Source organism: Sycon ciliatum, chromosome 2 (assembly GCF_964019385.1).
Source record: "Sycon ciliatum chromosome 2, ocSycCili1.1, whole genome shotgun sequence".
In the NCBI taxonomy this organism is placed as follows: Eukaryota; Metazoa; Porifera; class Calcarea; order Leucosolenida; family Sycettidae; genus Sycon; species Sycon ciliatum.
This window is the reverse complement of record NC_088644.1, coordinates 23,821,734-23,835,926: the sequence shown is the minus strand read 5'-3', so window position 1 is coordinate 23,835,926 and position 14,193 is coordinate 23,821,734. Positions and strand designations below refer to the sequence as shown.

General features: G+C 45.4%; 1 long non-coding RNA gene across 1 annotated transcript; it reads left to right on the top strand.

Annotated features, from left to right (window-relative positions):
* Positions 1-3,055: 3,055 nt before the first annotated feature.
* On the top strand, positions 3,056-12,470 carry LOC135810808 (uncharacterized). Its single transcript, XR_010552402.1, has 2 exons — positions 3,056-3,114; positions 11,843-12,470. It is a non-coding gene; the product is annotated as an uncharacterized LOC135810808 (long non-coding RNA).
* Positions 12,471-14,193: the final 1,723 nt, after the last annotated feature.

Here is a 14,193-nt window from a genome sequence, read left to right as displayed (position 1 = left end):
AGTTTCACGTATTACTACGATCATCAGGCAACTGAAGGATCCAAAACGGGCAGCCAGAACATTAGGGGGAGCAAGGTGGGAAATTCTGAGGGGTATCATAGGCGACGCGTATCATAGCGCAAGAGTCAGGTGCAGGCGTGAAGTTGCCAAGTCTTCAGACTTGGGGCTATGCAGCAGTAGTTGCGGCGTGAGTGATATAGAATAGAGCTGGGGACAAATGCCAAATCCACACATGCCCACACCATTACACAAACATACACCCACACTCTCTCCCTTTTCTCACATACACATGCACTCACACGGCAGTCTTTGACATATGCAGAAAATACCAATTCATTTATTGTGAACTTCCCACTGTTATGTTCAAGATCTGACCTGGTCTAAAAAGTAGCTAGCTGCTAGTGGACTCTATGACAACGCTTACTTTTGCATACGCCACACACCATACGCCACACACCATACGCGCGCGTCACGCATGGTTGTGGATAAACCTTGCTTTTTCAAGTTTTGTTTACATCATGACGGTAATGTGTTGATAATTTGACAGCAGCATGAAACAAGGTGGAGGACACCGAGGCTCTACCAATCGTTGTGGATGGTTGCAGAAAGTTCACTGTTTCCGAACACGGTGTCCTCCACCTCGTTTCATGCTGCTCGCAAACTATCAACACATACTCACATGATTGTCCACAACTTCAAAAGACCATTTAATTATGATATCAGATACATGTATCGGACTCTACAAGACAAGAACCACATACAGTGTACAACAAATGTGCGTAAATGATAATCGAACTTCGCAACACATGGGCACAGATATTCGATGCATTGAACTGTAGGGATCCATTAGATTGGACAGGATTAGACGAAATGATTGAGCCAGCACTCACCTATGTGCTTTGGAAGCATCCAAGCTGCCCGCACAGGGGTTCAGTGTATTGCTCAGCTAGGATGCAGCAGGTTCGATCGCACTGGTTGCCTTCGACGTGCCTGCATCATCCACAGGAGATGCCTTCGCAAGGCCAAGCCAAGGTGTTCATTAATCTCCTTGACTACTTGCTCCATGTTCATACGCTCAGCTGCATTGTGTCGCATCATGTAGTACATAATCTTATTCACACAAGGAGGCAGGCTAGAAGTAGACAAGCCTATAAATTTCACAGGCTGATATCATGGATATGATCCCCTCCCCAAGATGTCATTCATCGCTATAAACTGCTTGTACAAATCGTCACTCCATAATGAGTCGCAGGCGTCCCGAGTCATCACTTTTAAAATACACAATCCAAACCTCCAAGAGTCTGCTGACGGACTAACCATTATCCAATCACTTTCGGGGTAATCTATGCCTGGTTGTGGGAACAATTCAGGAGGTCTATACGTGTATGAACTACGGTCATCGAGTGTTCTGCAAAGATCTACCTTCTCGCCTGCGAATTTAGCAGAACCTAGGTCGATCAACAGGCAATGTTACCTGATTACATGAGATCGACTACAGGCACACAAATATACATATAAGGACACAAGGAAAAGATTAAAAGAAAACCAGATGAATAGAATAGAATAGAACAGGGTTTAAGACAGCAGAGGAAAAATTACATAATTATTTGATCAGTGAGCAACGTTAGTCAGTGACTTTTAAGGTGGGATAAAAGAGTGGTCCGGAATTGACCGGGTTTCTCCAGTGATCGTATAGATGCAAGCAACTTATTCCAGAGAGTGGGACATTGATATCATGGGCTGTGTGTGGCGGCGCAGATGTGACCCCCGGGAAAAGAAGCAGGGAAACATCTGTGCTCCTTGTTCGACGAGTGTGTGACAGAGGTGTAAAGAGGTAATGAAGAAGCACACTACATCAAAATGGATAATTCCCAGAGAGTTGAGGAAGTGGAGGCCGGAGGCAGCATCCCGCAGCAAACCTAGTCGTTCTTGATCATGCAGCTCAGTGCTGGGCAGCTGGCGGAGTGAACCTTCTGGAAAATACTCCAGTTCAAAACCCTCACAACTGTTGAACTTGTACCAAAATGGCTTGCATGTTGCAATCAATCGATCCATTTTGCCAGGAAGTTCGGGCCGTCGAATTCTTCCCTCGCACTTCCGCACATCATGACAAGGTTATAAGCAGTTCTTTATACAGCACTTTAGTCCGGTACCTGTTTTTTCCCCCAGAATCCGCTTTCCTCAACTTCAGCACAGTTGTATCGGCTTCAGGGCTTTTGGAGCCCTTCTTGGGGGTGACCTTCACCACACGTCTGCTCGTCGAGTCTGAACCATAGATGAAGTCACCTTCATCCTTCACATCCTCGACATTAGGTAGTATAATGGTAGGTTTGTTGGACCGGCATATGGCTTTCGCTCTTTCGAGTTGACCCGGTACTGGGATTGTGTGGCGAACCTCAGTGAAATAGTCCTCCAAGAAGCACTCCTGAGGTGCGCGAATCTCCCGTTGCTGTACTGGTGAGACCTTTAATGGCCGAAGCAGCTTGCTGTCTACAGCATTGGGTATATTCATGTACCTGTAAATAATTCGGTTTTTTAGTTTGACAGCATATTACAAGGTGGTGGAACACGGTGTTCCTTCGTGTGGTGTGATGTAGACGGGTACATCCCCTTGACACGGTCCGCCTTGCTGCTTCACCAAGTCAATTTCGTATCGCAATCCTAGATTGGCTAGGGTACCCCATAAGGAGACAATAGGTCTGTGGGGACTGCCATAGAAATATGATTCAGAAATATGATTCATAAAATACATATTACATACACAGGACTAGACCTTGTAATTGTTTGAAATACATGTATACGCGATGAGTACAACTCTGAGTACAAATACGGGAAACACCAATTCTTGTGATACGGGGACACTTGCTAGATACGGGATTCGAGACAATAATCATAAATGCTTCAGGTAGTCATGAACTCGGTGTTTTTCCAGCAGTACGATCATGTGTAGTGGGAGCACTGTTCCAGGCATAGTGCACTGGCCTGAGAGTGGGCAAGGTATAGCGGAGTTTGACTTTGTGTGCCACCACTGTCTCCAAGCATAGTGCACTGGGAGTGAGCAGAGATCAAGCCTGAGCGGAGTTCGACTCTGTGTTGCGCCAGTTGACATCGCAGGTAAGACTTAGCTGCAGCTTGTTGGCCTGTTTTCTAGGTTCGCGGTATTTTGTCGGCCTTTCTTGGATTCATAGTTTCTACCGAAATTTATTATTATTATTATGTGCTTGTTCGCGTAGACATCAGCATGGCCTGCAGCTGCATTAATGGGCATGCAAATCATGCAAACCAGCCAAAAATGTTCGCATAAGCCACTTCGAATAGATACAAAAGACCATAACAGTTTCAGAAAAAGAAGAAATATGCGAACAGAAGACAAAAACTAGGGTGCCGACACCACTCGGGCACAGATGCCTACCCAACCGCTTCGGTCAGCAGCAAGGGCACGGAACGCCTCCAGATCTCCCGAAATAGCTGGTAATATTTATATTTATATTTATTACAACATCTCAAGACTCGGTGGAAACACCGGCCAATGTAAGAGAGTGGGTGATTGCCAACCACGGCGATAAATAAAAGTAAGGGGAGGGAAAAAGAAAGAGTAGCAAAATGAACAGCAACAACAACTCCATAAAGAAAGACAATGTCAAATAAAATAGTGAAAAATACAGAGACGCAAAGGACATGTGGATAATGAGCTATCTATGTCGTAGTAAATAAGGGGCGGCACGGATCTTAAACAGGCGGAGTGAGGTCAGATCCTTAACTTCTCTGGGTAGAGTGAGCCAAACAGAATAAGCAATAAAGAGAGGGGAGCGCAAAAGAGTGGATGAGTTACACTTAGGGAGTAAGAGCAAGTCTAGTTCTTAGAGAAGAGAACCAATTAAAACACTTGAGATGAGGTGGGCACAACTCAAGCTTAATAGAATGGACAAGAGAAGCCAGGTGTGCACTGCGTCAATCATGGTTGACACCATGACACCATGTCACCATGTCATGTTGACACTGCACTGTGTCATCCGTGACTTGAGAATAATAATAATAATAATACTTCGCCCGAGTGCTGCTGAATAATGCTTGTTAAATTGGGGCAATTATTTTTTAAAGATTATAGTAGTAGAAGGCGATCGGGTTTCGAGAATGTGTGAACATACTAGATAAGCTTGATGCCGTATTGGGATAATTATTTACTAGAATGGACTCGGATATGTGGTTTCTTGGTCCTTTTTCTTTACTATAAATTATTTACTAGTTGAAGATTAAATGGTAAAAGGCGATCGGGTGTTCAAGAGTTTGTGGAAAGTTCTAGATTGCGGAACAATAACAGTAGTGACAGGAGTGGGTAATCAGCGAAACCTGAACGGTTTATCAGTGTTTAGTGGGGAATCAGCGAAACCTGAACGGTTTATCAGTGTTTAGTGGGGAATCAGCGAAACCTGAACGGTTTATCAGTGTTTTACTAGGCAGGCCCGTCGGAACCGGTCCGGTTGGCCAGGCCATGGCCGGACCAACGTTTTGGCAACCAGCACGTGTTTATTACTGTGGAGGTCACGTGTACATGTACTTGTATACTCTCCATATCATACACAAACTGTATGAAAGGCCAGGCAGGGTATGCCCGGACCAATCCCAAACTCCTTCCGTCAGGCCTGCTGTGAAGGAAGAGACAACGTGTAGCCCGGGGTTCCGACATGGTGAAGGCCTACCCATGGCATGACAATCCCCACTCTAACACCGCATACTCTTGCTTACACCATTCACCACACGCGTCAGACATCGCACCTCACTCACACGTGCGTAAATGATAATCAAACTCCGTTAAAACATGGCAACAGATATTCCGGTGTATTGAACTGAGGGGATGCATTAGCTTCGACAGGATTAGACGAAATGACTGAGCCAGCACTCACTTATGTGTTTTGGAAACCTCCAAGCTGCCCGCGCAGGGCTTCAATGTATTGCTCGGCGAGGATGCAGCAGGTTCGGTCGCATTGGTCACCTTCGACGTGCCTGCATCATCCAGAGGAGATGCCTTGGCAAGGGCAAGGTGTTCATTGATCTCCTTGACTACATGCTCCATGTTCATACGCTCAGGTGCAAAGGGTGGCAACAGGTAATACATGAGTTTGTTCACACAATGGGGCAGGCTAGAAGTAGATAAGGTCAGAAATTTCAGAGGCTGATATGAACCCCTCCCCAAAAGGTCATTCATCGTTATAAACTTCTCGTACCCATCGTCACTCATTAGAGCTTCATTCCATAATGAGAGGAAGCTGTTCCGAGTCATCACTTTTAAAACACACAATCCAAACCTGCAAGAGTCTGCCGATGAATCAGCTGGAACCCGATCATGTAGGGGGTCGGGTTGTCTAGGGCACGGGAACATCAAAATGGATAATTCCAAGTGAATTGAGGAAGTGAAGACCGAATGCAGCATCCCGCAGTAAACCGAATCGCTCATTATCATTCAGCAGATACATGTAGGTGGGGAGGTGGAAAAGTGATCCTTCTGGAAAATACTCCAGTTCAAATCCCTCACATTTGTTGAACTTGTACCAAAATGGCTTGCACATTACAATCAGCCGATCACTTTGTCCTTTTGAATTGTTTTATCAGCCGATCACTTTGTCCTTTTGAATTGTTTTTTCCGCGCACTTCTGCACGTCCATGGTCGTACGCAGTTCTTTATACAGCTTTTTAGTGTAGCCGTTGAACCTGTCTTTACCGGGATAAATCTTGCGTAGTTTCAGCACAGTTGTAGTGGCTTCACTTTCAGGGCTTTTGGAGCCCATCTTGGGCGTTACCCACTCCACAAATATATTTGTTGACCTATAGATGCAGTCACCTGGAATCTTCACATCCTCGACATTAAGTGTTTCGATAATAGTCGGTTTGTTGGACTGGTATATGGCCTTCGCTATTTTGAATTCAGCTGGTACTGGAATTGTGCGGCGATACGTAGTGAAGCAGTCCTCTAAGAAGCGCTCCTCCACTGTGTGCGAATCTCCTTTTGCCATTGTCTCTACTGCTTGTCCTCCTGCTGACGCTTTTTGGCGGTTACTTCGTTTCGTTGATAGCGACCATTCATCGTTATAAACTTCTCGTACCCATCGTCACTCATAAGAGCTTCATTCCATAATGAGAGGAAGCTGTTCCGAGTCATCACTTTTAAAACACACAATCCAAACCTGCAAGAGTCTGCCGATGAATCAGCTGCAACCCAATCATGTAGGGGGTCGGGTTGTCTAGGGCACGGGAACATCAAAATGGATAATTCCAAGTGAATTGAGGAAGTGAAGACCGAATGCAGCATCCCGCAGTAAACCGAATCGCTCATTATCATTCAGCAGATACATGTAGGTGGGGAGGTGGAAAAGTGATCCTTCTGGAAAATACTCCAGTTCAAATCCCTCACAATTGTTGAACTTGTACCAAAATGGCTTGCACATTACAATCAGCCGATCACTTTGTCCTTTTGAAATGTTTTTTTTCCTCGCACTTCTGCACGTACATGGTCATACGCAGTTCTTTATACAGCTTTTTAGTGTAGCCGTTGAACCTGTCTTTACCGGGATAAATCTGGCGTAGTTTCAGCACAGTTGTATTGGCTTCACTTTCAGGGCTTTTGGAGCCCATCTTGGGGGTTACCTACTCCACAAATATATTTGTTGACCTATAGATGCAGTCATCTGGAATCTTCACATCCTCGACATCAAGTGTTTCGATAATAGTAGGTTTGTTGGACTGGCATATGGCTTTCGCTATTCCGAATTCAGCCGGTACTGGAATTGTGCGGCGATACGTAGTGAAGCAGTCCTCTAACTTCGCTCCTCCACTGTGCGCGAATCTCCGGTTGCCATTGTCTCTACTACTTGTCCTCCTGGATTCGTATTCTCGCTACCCTGCCGTTGTTGGGTGACCTTCACAACAAATCTGTTCTTTGAGTCTGGCCTATAGAATCAGTCACCTGGAATCTTCACATCCTCGACATTAAGTGTTTCGATAATAGTCGGTTTGTTGGACTGGTATATGGCCTTCGCTATTTGGAATTCAGCCGGTACTGGAATTGTGCGGTGATACGTAGTGAAGCAGTCCTCTAAGAAGCGCTCCTCCACTGTGTGCGAATCTCCCGTTGCCATTGTCTCTACTGCTTGTCCTCCTGCTGACGCTTTTTGGCGGTTACTTCGTTTCCTTGATAGCGACCATTCATCGTTATAAACTTCTCGTACCCATCGTCACTCATTAGAGCTTCATTCCATAATGAGAGGAAGCTGTTCCGAGTCATCACTTTAAAAACACACAATCCAAACCTGCAAGAGTCTGCCGATGAATCAGCTGGAACCCGATCATGTAGGGGGTCGGGTTGTCTAGGGCACGGGAACATCAAAATGGATAATTCCAAGTGAATTGAGGAAGTGAAGACCGGATGCATCATCCCGCAGTAAACCGAATCGCTCATTATCATTCAGCAGATACATGTAGGTGGGGAGGTGGAAAAGTGATCCTTCTGGAAAATACTCCAGTTCAAATCCCTCACAATTGTTGAACTTGTACCAAAATGGCTTGCACATTACAATCAGCCGATCACTTTGTCCTTTTGAAATGTTTTTTCCTCGCACTTCTGCACGTACATGGTCATACGCAGTTCTTTATACAGCTTTTTAGTGTAGCCGTTGAACCTGTCTTTACCGGGATAAATCTGGCGTAGTTTCAGCACAGTTGTATTGGCTTCACTTTCAGGGCTTTTGGAGCCCATCTTGGGGGTTACCTACTCCACAAATATATTTGTTGACCTATAGATGCAGTCATCTGGAATCTTCACATCCTCGACATTAAGTGTTTCGATAATAGTAGGTTTGTTGGACTGGCATATGGCTTTCGCTATTTCGAATTCAGCCGGTACTGGAATTGTGCGGCGATACGTAGTGAAGCAGTCCTCTAAGAAGCGCTCCTCCACTGTGTGCGAATCTCCCGTTGCCATTGGCTCTACTGCTTGTCCTCCTGCTGACGCTTTTTGGCGGTTACTTCGTTTCCTTGATAGCGACTATTCATCGTTATAAACGTCTCGTACCCATCGTCACTCATTAGAGCTTCATTCCATAATGAGAGGAAGCTGTTCCGAGTCATCACTTTTAAAACACACAATCCAAACCTGCAAGAGTCTGCCGATGAATCAGCTGCAACCCGATCATGTAGGGGGTCGGGTTGTCTAGGGCACGGGAACATCAAAATGGATAATTCCAAGTGAGTTGAGGAAGTGAAGACCGAATGCAGCATCCCGCAGTAAACCGAATCACTCATTATCATTCAGCAGATACATGTAGGTGGGGAGGTGGAAAAGTGATCCTTCTGGAAAATACTCCAGTTCAAATCCCTCACAATTGTTGAACTTGTACCAAAATGGCTTGCACATTACAATCAGCCGATCACTTTGTCCTTTTGAAATGTTTTTTTCCTCGCACTTCTGCACATACATGGTCATACGCAGTTCTTTATACAGCTTTTTAGTGTAGCCGTTGAACCTGTCTTTACCGGGATACATCTTGCGTAGTTTCAGCACAGTTGTATTGGCTTCACTTTCAGGGCTTTTGGAGCCCATCTTGGGCGTTACCTACTCCACAAATATATTTGTTGACCTATAGATGCAGTCACCTGGAATCTTCACATCCTCGACATTAAGTGTTTCGATAATAGTAGGTTTGTTGGACTGGCATATGGCCTTCGCTATTTCGAATTCAGCCGGTACTGGAATTGTGCGGCGATACGTAGTGAAGCAATCCTCTAAGAAGCGCTCCTCCACTGTGTGCGAATCTCCGGTTGCCATTGTCTCTACTGCTTGTATTCCTGCTGACGCTTTTTGGCGGTTACTTCGTTTCCTTGATAGCGACCATTCATCGTTATAAACTTCTCGTACCCATCGTCACTCATAAGAGCTTCATTCCATAATGAGAGGAAGCTGTTCCGAGTCATCACTTTTAAAACACACAATCCAAACCTGCAAGAGTCTGCCGATGAATCAGCTGCAACCCAATCATGTAGGGGGTCGGGTTGTCTAGGGCACGGGAACATCAAAATGGATAATTCCAAGTGAATTGAGGAAGTGAAGACCAAATGCAGCATCCCGCAGTAAACCGAATCGCTCATTATCATTCAGCAGATACATGTAGGTGGGGAGGTGGAAAAGTGATCCTTCTGGAAAATACTCCAGTTCAAATCCCTCACAATTGTTGAACTTGTACCAAAATGGCTTGCACATTACAATCAGCCGATCACTTTGTCCTTTTGAAATGTTTTTTTCCTCGCACTTCTGCACGTACATGGTCATACGCAGTTCTTTATACAGGTATTTAGTGTATACATGTAGCCGTTGAACCTATCTTTACCGGGATACATCTCGCGTAGTTTCAGCACAGTTGTATTGGCTCCACTTTCAGGGCTTTTGGAGCCCATCTTGGGGGTTACCTACTCCACAAATATATTTGTTGACCTATAGATGCAGTCACCTGGAATCTTCACATCCTCGACATTAAGTGTTTCGATAATAGTAGGTTTGTTGGACTGGCATACGGCTTTCGCTATTTCGAATTGAGCCGGTACTGGAATTGTGCGGCGATACGTAGTGAAGCAGTCCTCTAAGAAGCGCTCCTCCACTGTGTGCGAATCTCCCATTGCCATTGTCTCTACTGCTTGTCATCCTGCTGACGCTTTTTGGCGGTTACTTCGTTTCCTTGATAGCGACCATTCATCGTTATAAACTTCTCGTACCCATCGTCACTCATAAGAGCTTCATTCCATAATGAAAGGAAGCTGTTCCGAGTCATCACATTTAAAACACACAATCCAAACCTGCAAGAGTCTGCCGATGAATCAGCTGGAACCCGATCATGTAGGGGGTCGGGTTGTCTAGGGCACGGGAACATCAAAATGGATAATTCCAAGTGAGTTGAGGAAGTGAAGACCGAATGCAGCATCCCGCAGTAAACCGAATCGCTCATTATCATTCAGCAGATACATGTAGGTGGGGAGGTGGAAAAGTGATCCTTCTGGAAAATACTCCAGTTCAAATCCCTCACAATTGTTGAACTTGTACCAAAATGGCTTGCACATTACAATCAGCCGATCACTTTGTCCTTTTGAAATGTTTTTTTCTCGCACTCCTGGCCGTACATGGTCATACGCAGTTCTTTATACAGCTATTTAGTGTATACATGTAGCCGTTGAACCTGTCTTTACCGGGATACATCTTGCGTAGTTTCAGCACAGTTGTATTGGCTTCACTTTCAGGGCTTTTGGAGCCCTTCTTGGGGGTGACCTACACCACAAATATATTTCTTGACCTATAGTATAGTATAGATGCAGTCACCTGGAACACATCCTCGACATTTTAAGTGTTTCGATAATAGTAGGTTTGTTGGACTGGCATATGGCCTTCGCTATTTCGAATTGAGCCGGTACTGGAATTGTGCGGCGATACGTAGTGAAGCAGTCCTCTAAGAAGCTCTCCTCCACTGGGCGCGAATCTCCGGTTGCCATTGTCTCTACTACTTATCCTCCTGGATTCGTATTCTCGCTACCCTGCCGTTGTTGGGTGACCTTCACAACAAATCTGCTCGTTGAGTCTGACCTGTAGATGCAGTCACCTGGATTCTTCACATCCTCGACATTAGATTTTTCGATAATAGTAAGTAGGTTTGTTGGACTGGCACATTGCCGTCGCTATTTCGAATTGAGCCGGTACTGGAATTGTGCAGCGATACCTAGTGAAGCAGTCCTCTAAGAAGCGCTCCTCCACTGTGCGAATCTCCCGTTGCCATTGTCTCTAATGTTTGTCCTCCTGCCGACGCTGTTTGGCGGTTACTTCGTTTCCTTGATAGCGACCAGTCGGGAACAGCAGTGCGGCACGTTTCAAACCAATGTTCAAACCTTCCGTCGATCCCCTATGCCACGGCTGATCTCTCACTGTTTATCTGTTTGTCGATGAGTTGCACTTCTTTCGTTTGATAAGATACGACTTGTAGAATTGACCTTTCGCGCTCGGGAGAGCTCGCAAAGGCTGCTCCCGTCCAGCCTGTCGGAATACTGAGCCAGTGAAAAGAAAACTCTGGGCCAGCAAACGAAGTCGAAGTGACTCAGTTTTGTTGGGGCCTTGTTTTAAAGTAACATTTCGCGTATCAAGCAAGTTGCGTAGTTTGTTTTAGTTTTAGTTTATTCGCGTATCAAGCATAGTTAGTTGTGATATTCGTTCTCTGACCGTAACCAAATCTAGATGTAGGAATCTGTTGAGCAGGAGAGCGATACAATCATGTCTTAACGCCCGATGGCTGTCCAGGCTGCAGTGGTGATGAAGAAGACACGATCATCACCCCGAGATCGATTGTAGCGAATTGGAAACTCGTGGTGAATTTGCTTCCACTCCAAGGCAATGTCGAGGCATGAAAGATGCTCATACTGCCTTCCAAAGTGAAGCGGAGATGAACATGGCCTTGCATAGCTCTTGTTCTACGCCAGCTTACCTGCTGTTGCTGGTACCGTCGTGGTATATTGCAAATTTCGTGGACGAACAACCGCTGAGAGTAGTGAGCATTTCAGTTCGAAGTAGTGTCTATAGACAGCATGGTGTTGCATACGTTGTGAATATTGTGCGAATCTAATAATTGGGGGAGGGTAGTGATTAGGCAGAGTATTGTTACAATACAAGGTACTTTGTGAGCAGATAGCAATCAATATCACGACATGGTTTAGACAGGAACGCATAAACGTCACGAAATTGATTGGCCAAAATAGAAATAATTATTATCCCCTGAGTAGTATAATAATTATTATGGTGTTCTCCTGTGTTTACATGCAGATCCTTGACTTTGTTGGACGAGCGACAATATACATTACACAAGCATGTAGCTCATAATGTGGGATAACTGCCGTATTGCATTGCCAACGCAAACCCATCCTGTGTCAGTGCAGCCATCCAGGAACTTGTACTTGCCGGACCAGATGCCTCTGCAGCTGAACACCATTCCAGTGGAAAGCCAAGAGTTGATGGCGAAGCATCCCGGTCTGCACAGTACAAGTCAAAGAACAATAATTATGAATTAGAACGCACTGTAATCCTTCCCAAAAAAGGGCAAAACCTGACAGGCTACTGAGACATTCAACGACCTGAGACCTGGAGATGTGTTAACAAAACTCGGCTTCGCCTCGATTTGTACATGTACTCGTAGGTTTATATTTCTGTTGATACCTCCTCCCGTACGTTGTACAACCTTTTCCAAGCTGGCCTGAATGCACCCTCCTACTCACCTTTTGTCTCCTTTACTATTATTGCCACCTTTCGTTCCCTTGGCCTGGGTAGCTACTTGCGCGCCCATATTTGCCATAGTTACCCAGGCCCTTTATCTTGCCGCGCCCTCACTCGATCTCTCTCTCTCGTTTCGTTTTTCTTGGTCCTTCGTCTCCCATAATAAATGTCTTCCCAACTACCTGTTCCCGTTGTCAGTTGTGTCTGGTTGGTTGAGTGACTCCTTTTCTTACACAACATTTCCCTTTAAATTATAATCAACTGGTTAGGTCCTGGGTTACCTGAGGGCCAGCATAGTGGCAGGAGTGTGTGGTCAAAATTTCACTCAAATCCATTGAGAAACACCAAAGTTACGGTCAATTGAATGCCATATGAAATTTATGGGTAGGCTGCCCCCAAGGTGGCAGACTACCCAAAAATTCGCTGAAAAATCGAATTTGTAAATTCATATTGAGTGCTACGTCAGTTGAAAGAGCATGAATAGCTGCAAATTCTCTGAAAATTGTGTCCCGATCTGACCGGCCGTTCAAGAGTTATGGCCGAAAATGTGCCCTTGCAAGGAAAGATTTTTTGTTGCACGCTGTCATTTGTTGGCAGCACTGTATTTGAATGTGAGCAGACCGTGCGCAACTTGTCGTATCATGGAAACACGTGAAAGTGTGCAGAATTTTGCTCCAAGTCCAAAAAATCAGGTTTTTGAGCCACGTATTGATTAGTATTGGGCTGCACGGCGGCGGGCGAAGCCCGCCGCCGTGCAGCAAGACTTTTGCCAGCACCCTCGTGACGTTGCAGATATGTTGCTTGATTATTGTAGTTGACGTTGATTTAGTGACTTTGGCAAGTTTGAGTCGTGTCAAGAAGTCAGGTAGGATTCAGTACTAGGCAGTAGTGAAACGTGAGTGGTAGTCTTTGCCGGTTTCTGAGGGTATCCTGGATTTGGTGTGCAGCGCTGTGGAAATGGCTTGCTGTGGAGGTCCCAGCACTGGATGTTGTATCAAAGGTACAACCTCGTAGCACGTGTTAATTTTAAACCTAAAAAAATTCAAAAATTGACTTGGGTCTGTGGGAGTGTGTGAGAGAACGCCCACTCGTTCTGTTGTAACAGATTCCAGGGCCTCGTTGAGGGGCCCTACCCCATCACCCATGGCTGCTTCTGGACTTGTTCTAGGTTTGAGTCCCGCGCACGAACAGAATGAGCACGAAAATGTGAAAAAATTGTAAATGCATTTGTTTGGCTCCTGGGTGGCTCGCACACCGTGGCACTATGCCGGAAATTTGAGTTTTTCCGGCCTGGAAAGCCTGTCAGTGAGGCGCAAGAACTTGTAAATCATGTCCTGAGGGCCAGCATAGTGGCAGGAGTGTGTGGTCAAAATTTCACTCAAATCCATTGAGAAACACCAAAGTTACGGTCAATTGAATGCCATATGAAATTTATGGGTAGGCTGCCCCCTTAAAGGGGAAGTGCATCGATTTTTCGAGTAGGGTCCAGAAGAAAGACAATTTGATATCGGTTCGAATGGCATATCTCTCGCTTCCATACGATAAGCCAAACTTGCCAAATCGCCAATTGTATGCTCACGTTGCCATAGCGACCAGAGCAGTGATGACGTATGAAAGGCTTAGCTCCTCCACAGAGAAGGTCGATCACTGCAGAAATTGGTCATTTTTCAATTGTCTTATTGTATTCACGATGTGAAAGAAGTGCTGTGTTCAATGCTGTTAGTGTCGTGAACTATTTATCGCCCTTCTCATGCATTTCCCTAGGCTGACTGCGCCTAGGAAATGGTTTCCTCCAGGACAAGATTCTTGGAATTCGCCATCTCTCCTGAGACATTTTCAGCAAACTTTCAAACCTACGACATTATTTCATTCGTCAATCTCCACCACCCGTCGTCTCACCTGGC